The 18,192-nt window shown below is 36.7% G+C and overlaps 1 protein-coding gene and 1 pseudogene across 2 annotated transcripts in view; one reads left to right on the top strand and one right to left on the bottom strand.

The window, feature by feature from the left end:
* LOC309791991 (uncharacterized protein) overlaps nucleotides 1-18,192 on the bottom strand; it is a gene marked incomplete at its 5' end in the record, with an annotated part of 232,021 nt that overhangs the window by 181,641 nt on the left and 32,188 nt on the right. The gene's annotated exons all lie outside the window — the stretch shown is intronic.
* On the top strand, nucleotides 9,601-11,919 carry LOC309791805 (PWWP domain-containing protein 2A-like; annotated as a pseudogene). Its single transcript has 3 exons — nucleotides 9,601-9,624; nucleotides 10,118-10,842; nucleotides 10,964-11,919. The product of its transcript is annotated as a PWWP domain-containing protein 2A-like (transcript).

Here is an 18,192-nt window from a genome sequence, read left to right as displayed (position 1 = left end):
CCAGTGTGAGGTGATATCTCAGTGTAGTTTTGATTTGCATTTCTCTAATGATTAGTGATGTTGAGCATTCTTTCATGTGTTTGTTGGCAATCTGTATATCTTCTTTGGAGAAATGTCTATTTAGGTCTTCTGCCCATTTTTGGATTGGGTTGTTTGTTTCTTTGATACTGAGCTGCATGAACTGCTTGTAAATTTTGGAGATTAATCCTTTGTCAGTTGCTTCATTTGCAAATATATCGTCCCATTCTGAGGTTTGTCTTTTGGTCTTGTTTATGGTTTCGTTTGCTGTGCAAAAGCTTTTAAGTTTCATTAGGTCCTATTTGTTTATTTTTGTTTTTATTTCCATTTCTCTAGGAGGTGTGTCAAAAAGGATCTTGCTGTGATTTATGTCATAGAGTGTTCTGCCTATGTTTTCCTCTAAGAGTTTGATAGTGTCTGGCTTTACATTTAGGTCTTTAAGCCATTTTGAGTTTATTTTTGTGTATGGTGTTAGGGAGTGTTCTATTTTCATACTTTTACATGTAGCTGTCCAGTATTCCCAGCACCACTTATTGAAGAGGCTGTCTTTTCTCCACTGTATGTTCTTGCTTCCTTTATCAAAGATAAGGGGACCATATGTGCGTGGGTTTATCTCTGGGCTTTCTATCCTTTTCCATTGATCTATGTTTCTCTTTTTGTGCCAGTACCATACAAGAAATGCTGGAGAGGGCATGGAGAAAATGGAACCCTCTGGCACTGTCGGTGGGAATGTAGATTGATACAGCCACTATGGACAACAGTATGGAGGTTCCTTAAAAAACTAAAAATAGAACTACCATATGACCCAGCAATCCCACTGCTGGGCCTATACCCTGAGAAAATCATAATTCAAAAAGAGTCATGTACCAAAATATTCATTGCAGCTCTATTTACAATAGCCAGGACATGGAAGCAACCTAAGTGTCCTTCATCAGATGAATGGATAAAGAAGATGTGGCACATATATACAATGGAATATTACTCAGCCATAAAAAGAAATGAAATTGAGATATTTGTAGTGAGGTGGATCGACCTAGAGTCCGTCATACAGAGTGAAGTAAGTCAGAAAGAGAAAGACAAATACCATATGCTAACACATATATAGGGAATCTAAGAAAAAAAAAAAAGGTCATGAAGAACCTAGGGGTAAGATGGGAATAAAGACACAGACCTACTAGAGAATGGACTTGAAGATATGCGGAGGGGGAAGGGTAAGCTGTGACAATGTGAGAGAGTGGCATGGACATATATACACTACCAAACTTAAAATAGATAGCTAGTGGGAAGCACCCGCATAGCACAAGAAGATCAGCTGGGTGCTTTGTGACCACCTAGAGGGGTGGGATAGGGAGGGTGGGAGTGAGGGAGATGCAAGAGGGAAGAGATATGGGAACATATGTATATGTATAACTGATTCACTTTGGTATAAAGCAGAAACTAACACACCACTGTAAAGCAATTATACTCCAATAAAGATGTTAAAAAAAAATCTTGTTGGATATTTCGGTCATATCCACTTTTACCTATTATGAATAATGGTGTTAGAAATTTTTGTGAACTAATTTGTGTGACATAAGACTTCATATCTCTTGGATAAGTATGAACTATTAGGTAATTGCTTGGTCATATGTAAATGTATATTTAACTTTAAAGCTTTCATGCTACAAGCCCATTAACAATGTATTCATGTTTCTCTAGGTCCACACCAAAACTTGATATTAACAGTTTTTAATATTTTAGACATTATAGTGGTATATAGTGGTATCTCATTATAATTGTAATTTGTACATCTTTGATGGAGCAATCTCTAAATATATATAAATTATATATACTTAATATATATGTTATATACAATATATGTAAGTATTTTAATTAATTTTTTTTGGAGTATAGTTGATTTACAGTATTGTGTTAGTTTCTGCTGTACAGCAATGTGAGTCTGTTATACAGATACATATATCCACTGCTTTTTAGATTCTATTCCCATATAGGTCATTACAGAGTACTGAATAGAGTTCCCTGCGCTATACAGTAGGTTCTTATTAGTTATCTATTTTATATGTAATAGTGTGATCCAGCAATCATGTCTTTGGTGTTTACCCAAATGAATTGAGAACATATGTCCACACAAAAGCCTGCACACTGTTTACAACAGCTTTATTGATAATTAGCAAAACTTGGAAACAATCAAGAGGCCCTTTGATAAGTGAGTGGATAAATAAACTGTGGTACATCCAGACTGTGGAATATTATTCAATGCTATTAAGAAATGAACTTTCAAGCCATGAAGACACATGGACGAACTTTAAGTGCATCTTACTAAGAGAAAAAAACCAATCTAAAAGGCTACAAACTGTATGATTCCAACTAAATGACATTCTGGAAAAAGCAGAACTGTGGAGATAGTAAAAAAGATTAGTGGTTGCCAAGGAGGAGAAAGAAATGGATGAGTAGGCAGAGCACAGAGGATTTTAGGACAGTAAAACTATTCTGTAAGATACTACAATGGAGGATACATATCATTATACATTTGTCAAAATCCATAGAATGTACAACAGCAAGCATAAATGTAAACTGTGAACTTTGGGTGATGATGATGTATCAGTGTAGGTTCATGGATTGTAACAAATGTACCATCTAGTCTGGGATATTAATAGTGGAGGAGGTTGTGGAAACTGGGAGTATACGGGAACTCTCATCCTTTTCACTCAATTTTGCCATGAATATAAAACTTCTCTAAAAAAATAAAGTTTATTATTTTAAAAGTTTGACTTTTTTTCAAATACCTGCATGATTTACCTCTTGATATTATCCCATAAGTAAGTGAATCTCAGTTTACTGTGGTTAGACTTTGTTTTCTCTTAATTTCAAAGATTTGGTATAAAAAAAGAAATGTAAAAATGTAAAATATTTTATTAATAATATTTAGGAATCAATCATTGCAATGATTCTTACAGTAGAGCAGCTTATACACCTTCCTGTAGTTTCATTTTGAATAGTAACTGTAAAGAAGGAAAATATTTTGTGTATGCTTCTTACTAAGTCTTGCTCATTATGAAAACCAGAATGTTGACTAGAATTGTCAGTTGGAAATCCTTATATTTGAAAGGAATTTTTAAAACACAGGACTTGATGGAAAAATATAAAAATATCCATTAAGAATAACTTAATCAATATCATAAAAAATCACACTATATTCTATATTATCATAACAGCTTTTTCTATGTGACAGGCTATATACAATATATGGAGCATTTGATAATGATTGCTAATAATTCATGTACAAGAACTAGAGCTGCATCCTTGCCATATTCATCATCTCTCTAACAGTCACCTCCTTAATTTTCTCTTCTTTATTCTCCTCCCAGATCCTTTTTTAGGTTTATTGTTTGTTTCAATGGAAAAGAGAGATGTTTCTACTTTATATGTTAAAAAAAAGTTAAGATCATAAATGAGAGTTCCCATAAACTGATTTCTAGAGAGTTGGTATTTTCTCCAATAACTTCACAATGTCTACTAATATTTCCCCATTTACCTAGTTGTTGTTGTTGTTGTTGTTTGTTTGTTTTTTGCGGTACGCGGGCCTCTCACTGTTGTGGCCTCTCCCGTTGCGGAGCACAGGCTCCGGACGCGCAGGCTCAGCGGCCATGGCCCACGGGCCCAGCCGCTCCGCGGCATGTGGGATCTTCCCAGACCGGGGCACGAACCGGTGTCCCCTGCATCAGCAGGCGGACTCTCAACCCCTGCGCCACCAGGGAAGCCCCTTAGGTTTTTTTTTTTTAACTTAACCTTTTTCTACGTCTCATTGAAATCTTGCTAACCACTCTTTATTAATATTCTTTCCAGGTGCTTATATTTTCACTATGATCATCCCTGAGATCTTCTGGGAAAATAGAATTTTGATGGCCCACACATTTTTTCAGAAAAAGCAACTTTTATATTGTTTGCAAGCTGTAAATGGAAATATGAATACCACTCTTCTTATATGAGGGCTTTAACGTTTAAATCATTGTGTGCAATATTTGTGGAGACTGTAACAGTGTAAGGTTATTCTTCCTCCAAATGCTGCCTGATAGATTCTTGAAAAAGCATTGCTGTTAATAAATAACTTCTTATCTTGATATAACTTCAACATTTCTGTTCCCAAATGTGGGAATAATATATAGAAATACTTAAGTTACATCAAGATAAAATGCCGGATATATATATATATATGCCTGATATTATCATTGTACTATTTTATGTATCAATATTACATATACATTATATTATCATTGCAATATTATATGGATCAATATATATCAATATATGTATTATTATATTATCATATATATATATATATATACCTTATATGATCATATACATACCTTACAATGATAATTCATTATTATTTAAATAAATTCTTACCTGTTGAAAAATTTAATCCCATATCCTGTATGCGTGTGTGTTTGTGTGTGGGTGTGTATTGACCAAGAAGGCCTCAATATTCCCCTCAGCTTGATTAAATTTAGACAGGTTTCTTCCTGACTGTATACCCCCTAACCTCCCTTTTCTTAGAACATTTCCTTTAGAAAACTTGCAATTGTTAATTCTTTGTCCCTTTCAGATGTAAATTTTATCCCAGCCTCTGGCCGGTTTTTTTTTTTTAACATCTTTATTGGAGTATAATTGGTTTACAGTGGTGTGTTAGTTTCTGCTTTATAACAAAGTGAATCAGTTATACATATACATATGTTCCCATATCTCTTCCCTCTTGCATCTCCCTCCCTCCCACCCTCCCTATCCCACCCCTCTAGGTGGTCACAAAGCACCTAGCTGATCTCCCTGGGCTATGCGGCTGCTTCCCACTAGCTATCTATTTTACATTTGGTAGTGTATATATGTCCATGCCACTCTCTCACTTTGTCATAGCTTACCCTTCCCCCCCCCCATATTCTCAAGTCCATGCTCTAGTAGGTCTGTGTCTTTATTCCCATCTTACCCCTAGGTTCTTCATGACATTTTTTTTTCTTAGATTCCATATATATGTTTTAGCATACGGTATTTGTCTTTCTCTTTCTGACTTACTTCACTCTATATGACAGACTCTAGGTCTATCACCTCACTACAAATAACTCAATTTCATTTCTTCTCATGGCTGAGTGATATTCCATTGTATGTATGTGCCACATTTTCTTTATCAATTCATCCGATGATGGACACTTAGGTTGCTTCCATGTCCTGGCTATTGTAAATAGAGCTGCAATGAACATTTTGGTACATGACTCTTTTTGAATTACGGTTTTCTCAGGGTATAGGCCCAGTAGTGGGATTGCTGGGTCGTAATGGAAATAAAAACAAAAATAAACAAATGGGACCTAATGAAACTTCAACGCTTTTGCACAGCAAAGGAAACCATAAACAAGACCAAAAGACAAACCTCAGAATGGGAGAAAATATTTGCAAATGAAGCAACTGACAAAAGATTCATCTCCAAATTTTACAAGCAGCTCATGCAGCTCAAAAACAAACAAACAAAAAAACAACCCAGTCCAAAAATGGGCAGAAGACATAAATAGACATTTATCCAAAGTAGATATACAGATTGCCAACAAACACATGAAAGACGACTCAACATCATTAATCATCAGAGAAATGCAAATCAAAACTACAATGAGATATCATCTCACACCGGTCAGAATGGCCATCATCAAAAAACCTAGAAACAATAAATGCTGGAGAGGGTGTGGAGAAAAGGGAACCCTCTTGCACTGTTGGTGGGAATGTAAATTGATACAGCCACTATGGAGAACAGTATGGAGGTTCCTTAAAAAACTCTGGCCAGTTTTATTCCAGGACTATATTTCTCAAGGACCTGGGCAACAGGGACACATCAGGAAAGAGAGAGCCCCTGTCTCCTACTTTCGGTGGGAGGGTAGAAGCCTAACTTAGATAGGAGCCATGAGCAAACCCTAATCACGTTGAGCAATCTCTCCTCTAACGTTCTCTGCTACTTTTCCAGTAGCTCATCCAAGTGTTTAACTCCATCAGTGCAATTTTTCTTTGACAGCATGTGTGCATGTGCGTGTATGTATGTGTTCACACATTTATACATATATGTATATGCACACGCACACATTTACATATATCTACCATACGTACCAGACTCACTGTAGTACAATTTTGATTTATTTGTATCCTTTGGTTTTCTATAAACTGTTGTACTTATTTTTTCAAAAGAATATTAAAAGTGTTGCAGGAGGAATTTTTCAGTAACACAAAATCAGGAAGAAAACTATTTTTCACTAATGGTTTAAAAACACAGTTATCAAAGATCTAAGCAAGTATATGACGTCTAAGATTGCCAGTCTCTAACCTTTGATTACATTTGGCCAGAGTCTTAATTTACTACCCCAATCTCTGAAACAACAGAGAAAAAATGAAAAAGCTACTTATACTTAAAATGTATGCTGATGTATTTCTGTGACCTTCAAATGTTTTTACAGTGAAATGTATTTTACACAATGACCTAATACACACACACATCCATATATAAACTGACATATGTATATACAGTTGAAAAAAAAGTTTCACAACGGGGTGCTTAATTTTACTTTGAGCAATCAATACTAATATTTTTAAATTTGATGCTTACTGTGACCAACTTACAATGCTTACCTATATTATATACAATGCACACTGATATTGTTTTCTCAATGGTCACCACTACCAACTATTAATAAACTGATATCCTAACCCATTAAATAGTGGCCTACCTATAATTCTGAAAATCGCAGACTTAGTGGAATTTAGAACTCATTTTTGGTATGGTTATAAAATACTGATAACTATATATATATATATATATATATATATATTTATATACATATATTAATATATATATTCATATAGCAAGCATTAAAAGATTGCTTTTTGCAGAGGACTGGTTTCATAGTGATTTCCTGGGACTTTTCCCAGTGAGGGTGATTCTTTAAAAATCCTGCAGATCAGGTGCAGAGTGTACCCTTAAATTAAATGATAAGAGTAGCATGACTTTTAATTTGCTAAAACACTTAAAGTAGATTCTTGCAGGCAAAAGATTCATTTACAAAATGGCAGCTGATGAACTCAGAGGGAAACTATGTTGGCTTAAAAACAAAACCACATATGCCTGAGGAATTACTGTTTTCACTAAGTTCTCTCTTCATGTGTTAATTGGAGGTTAGGAAGTGATTCATATATCTTTTATACTATTTCTTGCCAAATTCCCTTAAGGTGATTACAGAAATAGGAGAAATGTTTATAGGGGAAGATATGGAAAGTGAAAACAAAACAGGCTTTGTAGAATATAATGCTAAATGCAAAAAAAAAGGTTAAAAAATCTTTGTAAACTTAAAGTCATAGGATAATGATAAACAGTGATATCAATGAGACTGATAAGAGGATCTTGATAATGCTTTTTTTTTTTTTTTTTTTCAGTAGTGATAAGCAAAGAAAAAGGAGAAAAAGGAGAAATCACACTGGGATACAAACGGACAATTTGACATAACTACATTCGTATTTTAGGAAATAAAGTTATGTTAATATTGATAACTGATTTATATTTGTATGCATTATAGATAAGGAAAATAATATCAAAAGGCAAAAATATCCATTGTGTGGGCAAGAAAACCTTCCATAAAGAATTTTTTCATTGAACCGGTTTGCAAGGCAGAAATAGAGACACAGATGTAGAGAACAAACGTATGGACACCAAGGGGAGTAAGCGGGGTGGGATGAATTGGGAGATTGGGATTGACGTACACACACTAATATGTATAAAATAGATAACTAATAAGAACCTGCTGCGTAAAAAAATAATAAAATAAAATTCAAAAAATTAAAAAAAAGAATTATAAGCAAAAGATCTCTATTATAGAAATATTTGAAAATTCGGAAGGGTTGCTAACACCAATAATGAATTTATTGCCTTTCCTCTGACTATTTATTTACCATATTTTTAAGGGAAAGAATAGTTCCACCACTTCCATTATAGACACATCATGATAAAAAAAAAGAATGTTATCATTATTATTATGGAAAATCATTTTTAGAGAAGGTCACTCTCTTTTCTTAGCAGCACATTAATGAACTCTTTAGGAAATTGTTAGTAGAGAAGGGCTGTGCAATTATTCTGTTAAACCACGCCCCCTCCACTTTAATCCAGATTTTTTTTTCTCTCTCTTTAGGGAATTGAGGTGCAAGGAGAGGTATATTCTCTCCAGTGACTCTCTGGTTATGGATAATGTTCGCAAATAAAATTAAATTGAGCAAAAAAGGAGAGTCTGCTTAGTTTCTCAAGTAGATTGAGTTTCTGCTTACATCACAGAGGAATGTAGCAGAAAAAGCAGGAGTTGCAGTAACAGAAAGACCTGACCTCAAATTATCCTGTTGCCCGTTACTAGCAGCTTGATTGTAATCAGAGTAACTTGTTTCCGAGCCTGTTTAATCAAATGTAAGACAAAGATGAATAATACCTTCCTTAGTGGCTTCAGGTGAGGATTAAGGGAGATTACATGCAAATACTTGGGATAGATATTATTCTCAATAAGTGTAATTCCTTTCTCTGTAAAAGAACTAATTCATTATGACTTAATTATCTTACTTTTCACACATCTACAATGTGAAGGTCACCAGGACAGTGGGCATGCTCAGACTTTTCTTCATAACTGTTATTATTACTTAAATTTAACACAGGGATTTAGAGGGTTTGCAAAACAAACAGTGGAAAAGGTCTAAAGCAATGCCATTGCTGAACAAATTACAAGTTATGTTCACTGTGTGGGAAGAGACAGAGAGAGAAGATAAATCAAATTATAGGTTTGAAAGAGAGAGACCAGGAACCGTATCTGTCCACCAGCTGCCACTGTCTGAGGTCAACTGTCTGCATCTTCACCCCGACTCCTTGTACAAAATTGCCCCTTAGCCAAAGCTCATCAGATCGGGGTGTGTACTGGGTACTCGATTTGTATGCAACCAATTTCTAGACTGATAAGCCTGGCCAAAGAAGAAGATTTGGGCAATCTTACTTTCTTGGGTTTCTAGAGTTGGGCCACTGAGACCTGAGAGATATTTGTTACCTACAGATAACATAGGATCCCCCTACCACTAGTTGAGTGGCAGTCCCAGACAAAAGAAGAATGTCAAGGTTGGGAGGCTAGTGACAGAGGGAAGGCAGTGGCAGAATCAATCTACTCTTTTTATTGATTGGTTTAAGCTGAAACTTGAATGTGAATTTGTTAAAAAAAAAGAAAAGAGAAAAAAAGAAAGTAAAGAAGAATGAAAAAAGAAAAAACAATTGGTCCTCAGTACATAAAAAAATTAATAGTTCATGTAGGTAGAACACTTTTTCTCAATGTGTGATTCATAAAGGAAAATATTCTGAATTATGCACACAGTAAAATGTGGTGAGGGTTTCAGAAAAGCCCATACTTTGTGTGGAAATTAAATATAGGCACTGGGAAAGCTCTGACTGTGTACACAAAGACTGCCTGCGTAAGGAACATATGGAACTTACTCCATCTTCTGTAAACTACACAGGACTTTCTTTCTGCTACATCCCTCATGCGGGCAGTCAGTGCAAGAGATGTATGACTGTCACCTTGACTTTCAGCATCTCTCCCAGTGTTACGCTGAAAATATACAAAGGCGCACAACATATCCATGGGCATGATGCAACTAAATGAACTCCAGGAAATCCGGAGAGAACAGTTTACTAGAAAAGGGCTGCTTAGGCAATGACCACTGATCGAACCCAGTTGAAGTTCTCCATCAGTTCCACCATCAAGAGCCTCCAACATGGGGAACATCACACAGCCTCCACTTCTCATTTGTAGCCTGGGGAGAAGGTTCTCCATGATAGTCACTTCAATAGAATGCTAGTAAAAATGTATGAGGTTTCTGTTTGAAATATTCTTGACACCTTATATGCAAAAAAAGTGACTGCAAATAAAGCTACGTGATCTGAGAGAACCAAGCAGCGCCGCCGCCGCCGCCGCCAACGCCAACGCCGCCGCCGCCGCCAACGCCAACGCCGCCGCCGCCGCCAACGCCAACGCCGCCGCCGCCGCCAACGCCGTAGACTGAGTTGGAGGAGGGAGAAGCCAGGAAGAAAGTGGCGGCCGTGGCTGCAGAGGCGGCAGCGACGGCAGCGTCCCCCAGGGAGGGGGGCGCCGGCGAGGCTGAGACGGAGATGGAGCCCATTCCCGGCAGCGAGGCCGGCACTGACCCCCTCCCAGTCACGGCCACTGAAGCATCTGTGCCGGACGGCGAGGCCTACGGGCAGCAGTCGACGAGCCACTGTTGCCGCCGCCGCCGCCGCCGCCGCGGGAGCTAGCCCGCAGCCCGGAGGCGTCAGGGCCGGAGCTGCAGCCTGAGGAGAAGCTGCCCGCCCGGGTGGTGGAGCCGGCGGCAGCCGCGCCATCGGAAGGGCCTGGCCTTTTACCTTCCCCTGCATCGCCGCCCGCGGAGCCCGCGGCTCCCGAGGAGCGCCAGGAACCGCCGCTGCCCCAGCCCTCAGCCCCGGCGCTCGTGCCGCCGGCGGGCGGGGACTCCGCGGTGTTGCAACTGATCCCCGGCTCGGAGGTGCGGGTCACGCTGGACCACATCATTGAGGACGCGCTCATCCTGTCGTTCCGCCTCGGGGAGAAGCTTTTCTCCGGGGTCCTCATGGATCTGTCCAAAAGAGATCATGAAACGTATGGTGCAATAGCCCTACTTTTGGTGGGAAAAATATACAGCCATTCTGGTGAAGCAGTGAGTAGTGGTCTTAAATGTTTTGCCTTGGTTGGCCTGGCCCTGGCAACAGTGGAGTCCACTTCATCGTGGGAGGAATCACAGAATGTCAGATTTGAATCTTGTTGAGCACGAGATCAGCATTAAGTGCTGGATGATTGAATTGGTAAAGAATTTAAAGACTAACATATAGTTTGGGCCCCATGGGATCCCTGTGACAGTATTTCCCAGAAGGGAATATAAGGATAAACCTGAAGCCATGCAGCTCCAAAATAGTACATTCCAAGAAGGGACCGATGTCAAGCGTGAAGTGAATGGTGCTGTGCCCGAGACCCTTCTCCTGTCCCGCCTCCTGAGCTGAGCTTGGCCGAAAGCCTGTGGACTTCCAAACCACCACCTCTCTTCCATGAAAGAGCACCTTATCCTCCCCCTTTGTTTATCAGGGACACATATAACCAATCAATACCTCAGCCACCTCCTCGGAAAATTAAGCGACCCAAACGAAAAATGTACAGGGAAGAACCTATTTCAATAATGAATGCTATTAAACTACGACCCAGGAAAGTCTTGTGTGACAAGTGTAAAAACAGTGTTGTTGCTGAAAAAAAAGAAATGAGAAAAGGTAGTAGTGCAAGTGATTCTTCTAAATGTGAAGATAAAAAACGGAGAAATGAAAGTGTAATTACTGTGAACAAAAAACTGAAAACTGACCATAAGGTGGATGGGAGAAACCAAAATGAAAGCCAGAAAAGAAATGCTGTGGTTAAGGTTTCAAATATTGCTCACAGCAGAGGCAGAGAAATCTTAATTAACTTCTTAACATCTTAACATCTTAATTAACTTCTCTGGGTTTCCTTTCCCTTATCTGTCAATGGCCTCAATAATCAGACCGTTGTGAGAATCATACAAGATACGACATGCAGCGGTCACCTGTGCTAGAAATAGTGTTGGGCTATAGCGTAGACACCAGCAACACACATCTATTGCTGGCTATAAAAGTAACTGAGACATTTGGTGATAAATACACAAGAGATTATAAAGATGTAATACAAAAAACAGGCTGTCAAATGTTTCATTATTGTTTTATAGTGATTACATGTTTAAATGATAAAGTCTTGGATATATTGAATTAAAATATTATTAAAATTACTTTTATGATTCTTTTAACATGGATACTACACACTGAAAAATTACATAGCTCTTCCTCATTAGAATTCTATTCGACAGTGCCAGCAGAGAACAGAGTAAGTGCTTAATAAAGAGTAAATAAATTAAAACATTATTATAAATTTTGACTCGTATTATGTTTTCAAAAGTAAGGCAAAATTAAGCTCTATGGAATAGGAAGGAAAGGCTCATTTGTACTTTTTGTCTTAAATATTTAACACATAAACAGGCAAAGAAGCATGAAAATATTAGTTTAAAAGCTGTCTTCAGGTTGTACAAGTTCACATAAGAGAAAAGCCACAATCTATTTCGAGACAGAAGTTTTTTACCTTTTAGACAAAAGCTGAAAGCAAAAACATTAATTGGCTCACATGGTTTTGAAAAGCAAATGTTTTCTGTGTGGAGTCTGGTTAAATAGGTTCTGACAAAAGAGTTCATTCACTTTGCAGAGCAGTTTAACAAGTACAGCGCTTCTTCCCCAGGAGAGTCAGGAGAAGAGGACTGGCAGAGGAGTCAGAGCTGAAGGAAAAAAATCTCTGTGGAGAGAAGGATGGGAGAAGACAGCAGAGGGCGCTAAAGAAGACGGGAACAGCCAAAAATCCATCAGGGTAAGGAAAGGTTAACGACTGTTCTTTTTTTAAGAATAGTAATGATCGATATTCAATTTTAAAGTTTCGACCTAACGTGTGTTCTAAAATTCCACTCCAAATCATCATCAGAAATCTGTTTAACAGAAGAGCCTTATGCTACTGTTGCTTTATGAGATGAAGCAAGGTGAGGGGTCCTGGAGGGTAAAGATGTTTACACGATGCATAGAGATATAGGAAACTAGTCAACGTCAAAGACTGTGAATTCATCAGAAGCAGGAAATCAGAGTGAGACATGCCAAGAATAAATATAATCTCTTGGAGAATATGTGGTACTAAGTGGTCCACATCATACTAGGAATTAACTCTCAATCGGTTTAATGAGATATTAAAAGAAAATTGACCTCGATTAGCGAAAGAGATGGATGGGGCTTCCAGAGAACTAGCAATTAAATTATATTTACTGATGCATTTAGACAAGGAATTTCAGGAATTTCAGTAATAGAATTAGCTGACATTTGTATATTGAATGCAGATTACAAAACTCTTTCAAAAAGAGTGTCTGGTTTGATCCTTAGAATAGAGGTGGAAATTATTATTTTCCCCATTTTAAAGATAATGAAACAAACTTAAAGAGACTAAATTACAGAGCCAAGATCACTTATCCATTAAGTAGCAGAAATAGGCATCCTGATCTTCAGAAGGTAAATCTCATGTTCTTTCACCTCAGTATATAATATATGTATGATTCTCTTTTATTAGTCCTTGTAATTATGATCCACTCTTTTCTTCTTGTGGTGTTTTTTTACCCCTCAGTTTGAATCAGTAGTACCTTATTAGATGGTGGTGGTGATGATGAAATTGTTGATAATGATCATCATTTTCATCAACAGCATCATAATCACCATCATTATCAAAAAAATTATGAAAAAGCCTGTTTTAAATAGCCAGCAATTTTGAGGTTCTAATACCCCTGTTAAAATAGGTATTGATATTCCCAGTAACAGAAATATTAAATGTAGGTAGACAATGAGAAACTACTGCAGATTCAAATATTATCATTACATTGTTGAATTTAAAGACATTCATTCAAGCAACAGCTTTGTGCAGATTCTAAGCATTACAAATTCTCTGTGCTAGGAGAAGTGTTATGTGCCTATCATAGAGGACAAATAGGAAACTGAAAAAGCCTCAAGATACAACCTAAATGTCCATCTTCGGATGAATGGATAAAGAAGATGTGGCACATATATACAATGGAATATTACACAGCCATTAAAAAGAAACGAAATTGAGTTATTTGTAGTAGGTGGATGGACCTAGAGTTTGTCATACAGAGTGAAGTAAGTCAGAAAGAGAAAAACAAATACCATATGCTGACACATATATATGGAATCTAAGAAAAAAAAAAGGGTCATGAAGAACCTAGGGGTAAGATGGGAATAAAGACACAGACCTACTAGAGAATGGACTTGACGATATGGGAAGGGGGAAGGGTAAGTTGTGACAAAGTGAGAGAGTGGCATGGATATACATCCATACATCCCACAGGCAGGAAGGCCACTATTTTAGGAGGAGCTGCTTTGAATATGAATCAAATAATAATTGATTTATATATCACCAGTTCAGAACTAACTCATCTGTTTTAGACACCTCACCATAGATATGAAATGAGAATGAGTGGAAAAGGAGGCTTCTGAAGGCAAACAGTCATAAAACCCATTATTATTCTGTAAAAAGGAGAATATACAGTCTTACCTTTAGAACCTCAAATCAAACAAAGACATGTAGCAGCCTCAGTAGGATATAATTGCAACAGAAAAAATACAAGCAGAAGGCAGAGGAAAAAGAAGTGCCATTTGGTATGGGAATAAATAGCTCTGTATGTCTCAAAAGGCTCCTATAAACATGTCTGGGTGTCAATATAGTGTAATAATTAATATCCATAAACCCTGAGTCTTAAGAAAAAAGAACTGTATCTTTTGCTTTCTTTTAGAAAGGGACAGAAAGGTAACTATATTTGCTTTAATAAATACAGAGACTTAGTGCACTTAAATATTTGATCAAATAATTTAAAAAATGTTTCTTACAGTATACATCATTTTCTGATGAAACAGGGGTAAGATAAGGTTCTAGGGTGTGAGGAAGGCATGAGGTATTATACACATTTTCTTTTCCATCCTTTTTTAGCTGAATATACTTTTCCAGGCCTAAAGAAGTAGTAAAATTATGCATCTAAGATTGAATAAAAGGTTTCACAGACATATTTTACATATATGCCATTAGATTTCCACAGAGTTATTTCAGGCTGCTGACAGGCTGCTTGCTTGAGCTGAGACCCCTCTAAGCAAAGCCCATGAAGAAACTAACAACTGTGAAAGCCAACTTATTTATTCTGTGAGTAACTTGGCTGCAGAGCAGACTAACTACCCCTTTAGCCACACTGTTTGAACTCGTTGTACTTATCTGGGAATCACTATTCTGAAAGTAGAGAAGGGGACTAGGGAAGTTAAAAGAGACAAAAGATCTAAATATAGTCTCTTTGCAGAATCTCAAAGGTCAAGCAACAGGCTTATTTCTAATGGTTTTAAAAAGAGAAGATGAGCTGTGGTTTAAAGGTCCACTTTGGAATTCAAGTTCTACCTCAGGTGTGGCCTGAGTGCTAGTCCACCTTGAGTGAATCACTGAAGGATCATTTCTCAGCACATAGCCAGTGTTTTTTAAATTTTCATATTATTTTATCCCAGTGAATAATATTGATGAGGGATTTTGAAACTATTAAATTCCACCAAAGGACTTGATTTTGTAATGATACCAAACCTTGGAAAATAAAAGAAGTAGAGATTGGTGAATCCTTGACAAATTATTAGAGTTATAATTGATTGTTTCATAAGGAAAGATCAGGAATGGATCATTTAGGAACCTGAATGAATACTTTGAATCTCATCTATTTCTGTTAAAACTACAGGTTAGTTGAGCTCAAAAATTGGAGCTATAAAAATTTTGTTTTTTGGTAATAAAACGTTTGAACCCTTCTCTCAATTATGCATTTAAATGTTGACCAACTCACAAGTAACTGTTTACAGTCGATGAATTGGCCAGTGGCTTTGGGAAAATTCACTTTGTAGTCTGGGATTTCCAGCGTTATCTTTATTTTCCTATTTATACTCTATTTCATACATTTTATTAGCAGGAGTAGTAGAAATAGTAGCAGCAGTATCATTATTATTTAGTTAGAATAGAATTGTTTCTATAACTTCTTACGGTCAGACATATACTAAGCAACACACATTTTGAAAGCACTGGTGTTGGGGTAAATTTGATGTTGATGGGACTAGTCACTGCCCTTAAAGGAGCTTGTCTTCTAGTTGGAAAGATGTGACATATACAATAATCTGAGGCATTAAGTAAATACATGGGTCTGAGGGCAGAAGATCCTGAAGGAAGCAAGCTACAAAGAACTCATTTTGAATCCTGGCATTAATATTGGCAGATCTCCTCACACCTTTTTAGGACAGTTATAGACAAAGCAAGTAGGACTGGAGAATACACTACAATGGCCAAAATAAGATTTAATGTCATTTCAGCCTAGGGGATTCTTTCTAGGCTTTGAGTATATGATAATTTAAATGCTACCTAAATAGTAAATTTACTTTAATGCTGACAATGTAGAAAAGATATTTTGCTGCAAAAGTATACACAGTAGTAACAAGTGGATTTTGGAAGAAACTAATATTTTGTCTTATACTGATATTACACTATTGCCCTAGACCTAGCACCAGCCTTTACTCTTTGTTGTTTTCTTCTAAGACTAAAGAGCCTCTTTATTGTTTGTGCTGATTTTTTTTCCACCAACAGATCTCAGAGCAATCTGAGTGCTCTGGCCAGTTGGGACAAAATTATCATTAGAATTCTTGGCTAGAGAAGAAAGCTCCTAATTTAAGAATGGCTTTTTGCCTCCTGAGAGCTCAGAAGAGCAAATTGAAAGCCATCTACATTTATAAAACATGTTTTAGTATAGAAAATTTCAAACATCTACAGAAGTAAAAAGAAAGAAGTAGAAACTTTCATCAATTATTCTCATCAAATATCAATTTCAGGCCAATATATTTTCTCTGTACCCTCTCTTAATACTACCACCATAATCCCCAGCAATTTTAAAGCAAATTCCAGATTTCTTTTTCTCAGCGAAAATGTCAGTATACATATGTCTAAAATGCAAGAACTGTCCTTTTTAAGCTCAACTATGTCATTATCACACATCCCCAAATAATAATAATTCCTTAATATCAACAAATAGCCAGTCAGTTCATGTTTCTTTGATTGTCCTATAAATGTATTTTTATGTTAATAACCATTATTTATTTGATTGCTGATCCAAACATAATTTCTTTTAAAGTATAGGTTTACAAGAACTCAATTTGCTCATTTTTCTTGCAAGTATTTGTCATTGAATTCAATGCCTTCATCCAGTAGGGTTCCCAACTGTCTGGATTATGCTGATTGCATCCCCTTTATGCTTATATATTTATTATGCTCCTTTGGCCCATGTATTTACTGTCAGTTGGTAGATAGATCTAGAGCACTGACATAATTCAGGTGTGATTTTTCGGCAAGTTTACTTCATAGATAATATTGATTAATTCCAAAAGGAACTATAAAGTGTCTGTCTTACTGTGACGTTGCAGCCGTTAATGATCAATGTCTAGATCCTCTAATTTATTAAGGGTACCAAATGGTGATATTCTACTAATTAGATTATTATTCATTTACTAGCTAGAATATTATTTCATCAACTATTTGGTTGCCCTGAGTTACAGTTTACTTAGGAAAGGAAGAATAAATCCTTCTTTTAGTTTATTTACCAGTTTTACAAAAAAAAAAAAAAAAAAAAAAGAGAGAGAGAGAGAGAGGTTGACTCCAAAGTAGCTTCCGAAGATGACTAATGAGGTATTTTCTTTCTTTGTTGGTGTTTTCAGTGAGGTTATTATAAATATCGATGCAGAGATTGTCCACTCTTAGGTTCACGGAACCTGTTCAAGTTAGCTCCTGAGTCTTTCCACACAACCACAGTAGTCCTTGAAGTCTTCCCAGCTCTCTTGTATCACAAGATGTAACAGGAACATCTTGTTCGTTTCTCATGCTGGATTTGAAATCAGCTATTTCCCCAAGGAGACATTATCCACTGTGTTTATTCAAACTTGTGTTCCTTCTAGTTTAACCTTCTCTCGAGACATGATTTTTTTTAAACAAATTACTTACTGAATTCTTTCACCTTTTCAAATCTTGCTATTCTCCAATCACTTCATTTCTGAATTTTTCTAATTTCTTTTATGTTTTTCTTAAAACCAGTTTCTACTCCTTTTAAAATTTCTTTTACTTTTCCACAATGTCAGGCAATAAATTTCAGTTGTTCTGATTTGTTCTGTGGACGTGTTTTTCTGTCACAATTTCAGGATTTGCTGGAACTTTCTTTTCACCCTTATTTTTTCTTTTTTTTCTCACTGATTTTCTACAGGATGTGAATGGAATACTCTTCTGTCACTCATTTTTAAATGAACTAAGTTTCCACTTTAGGAGGGGAACATAGATCAGAATATAATTTCTAGCTTCAGAACTCCAGGTCTCACTATCTTCTATTATTTTCACAACGTAATTTAAAAAATGA

The sequence above is a fragment of the Mesoplodon mirus genome (genome assembly GCF_964341445.2).
Source record: "Mesoplodon mirus genome assembly, chromosome: 16".
In the NCBI taxonomy this organism is placed as follows: Eukaryota; Metazoa; Chordata; class Mammalia; order Artiodactyla; family Ziphiidae; genus Mesoplodon; species Mesoplodon mirus.
The sequence above is the reverse complement of the archived record's forward strand: the minus strand, read 5'-3'. Positions and strand labels throughout refer to the sequence as shown.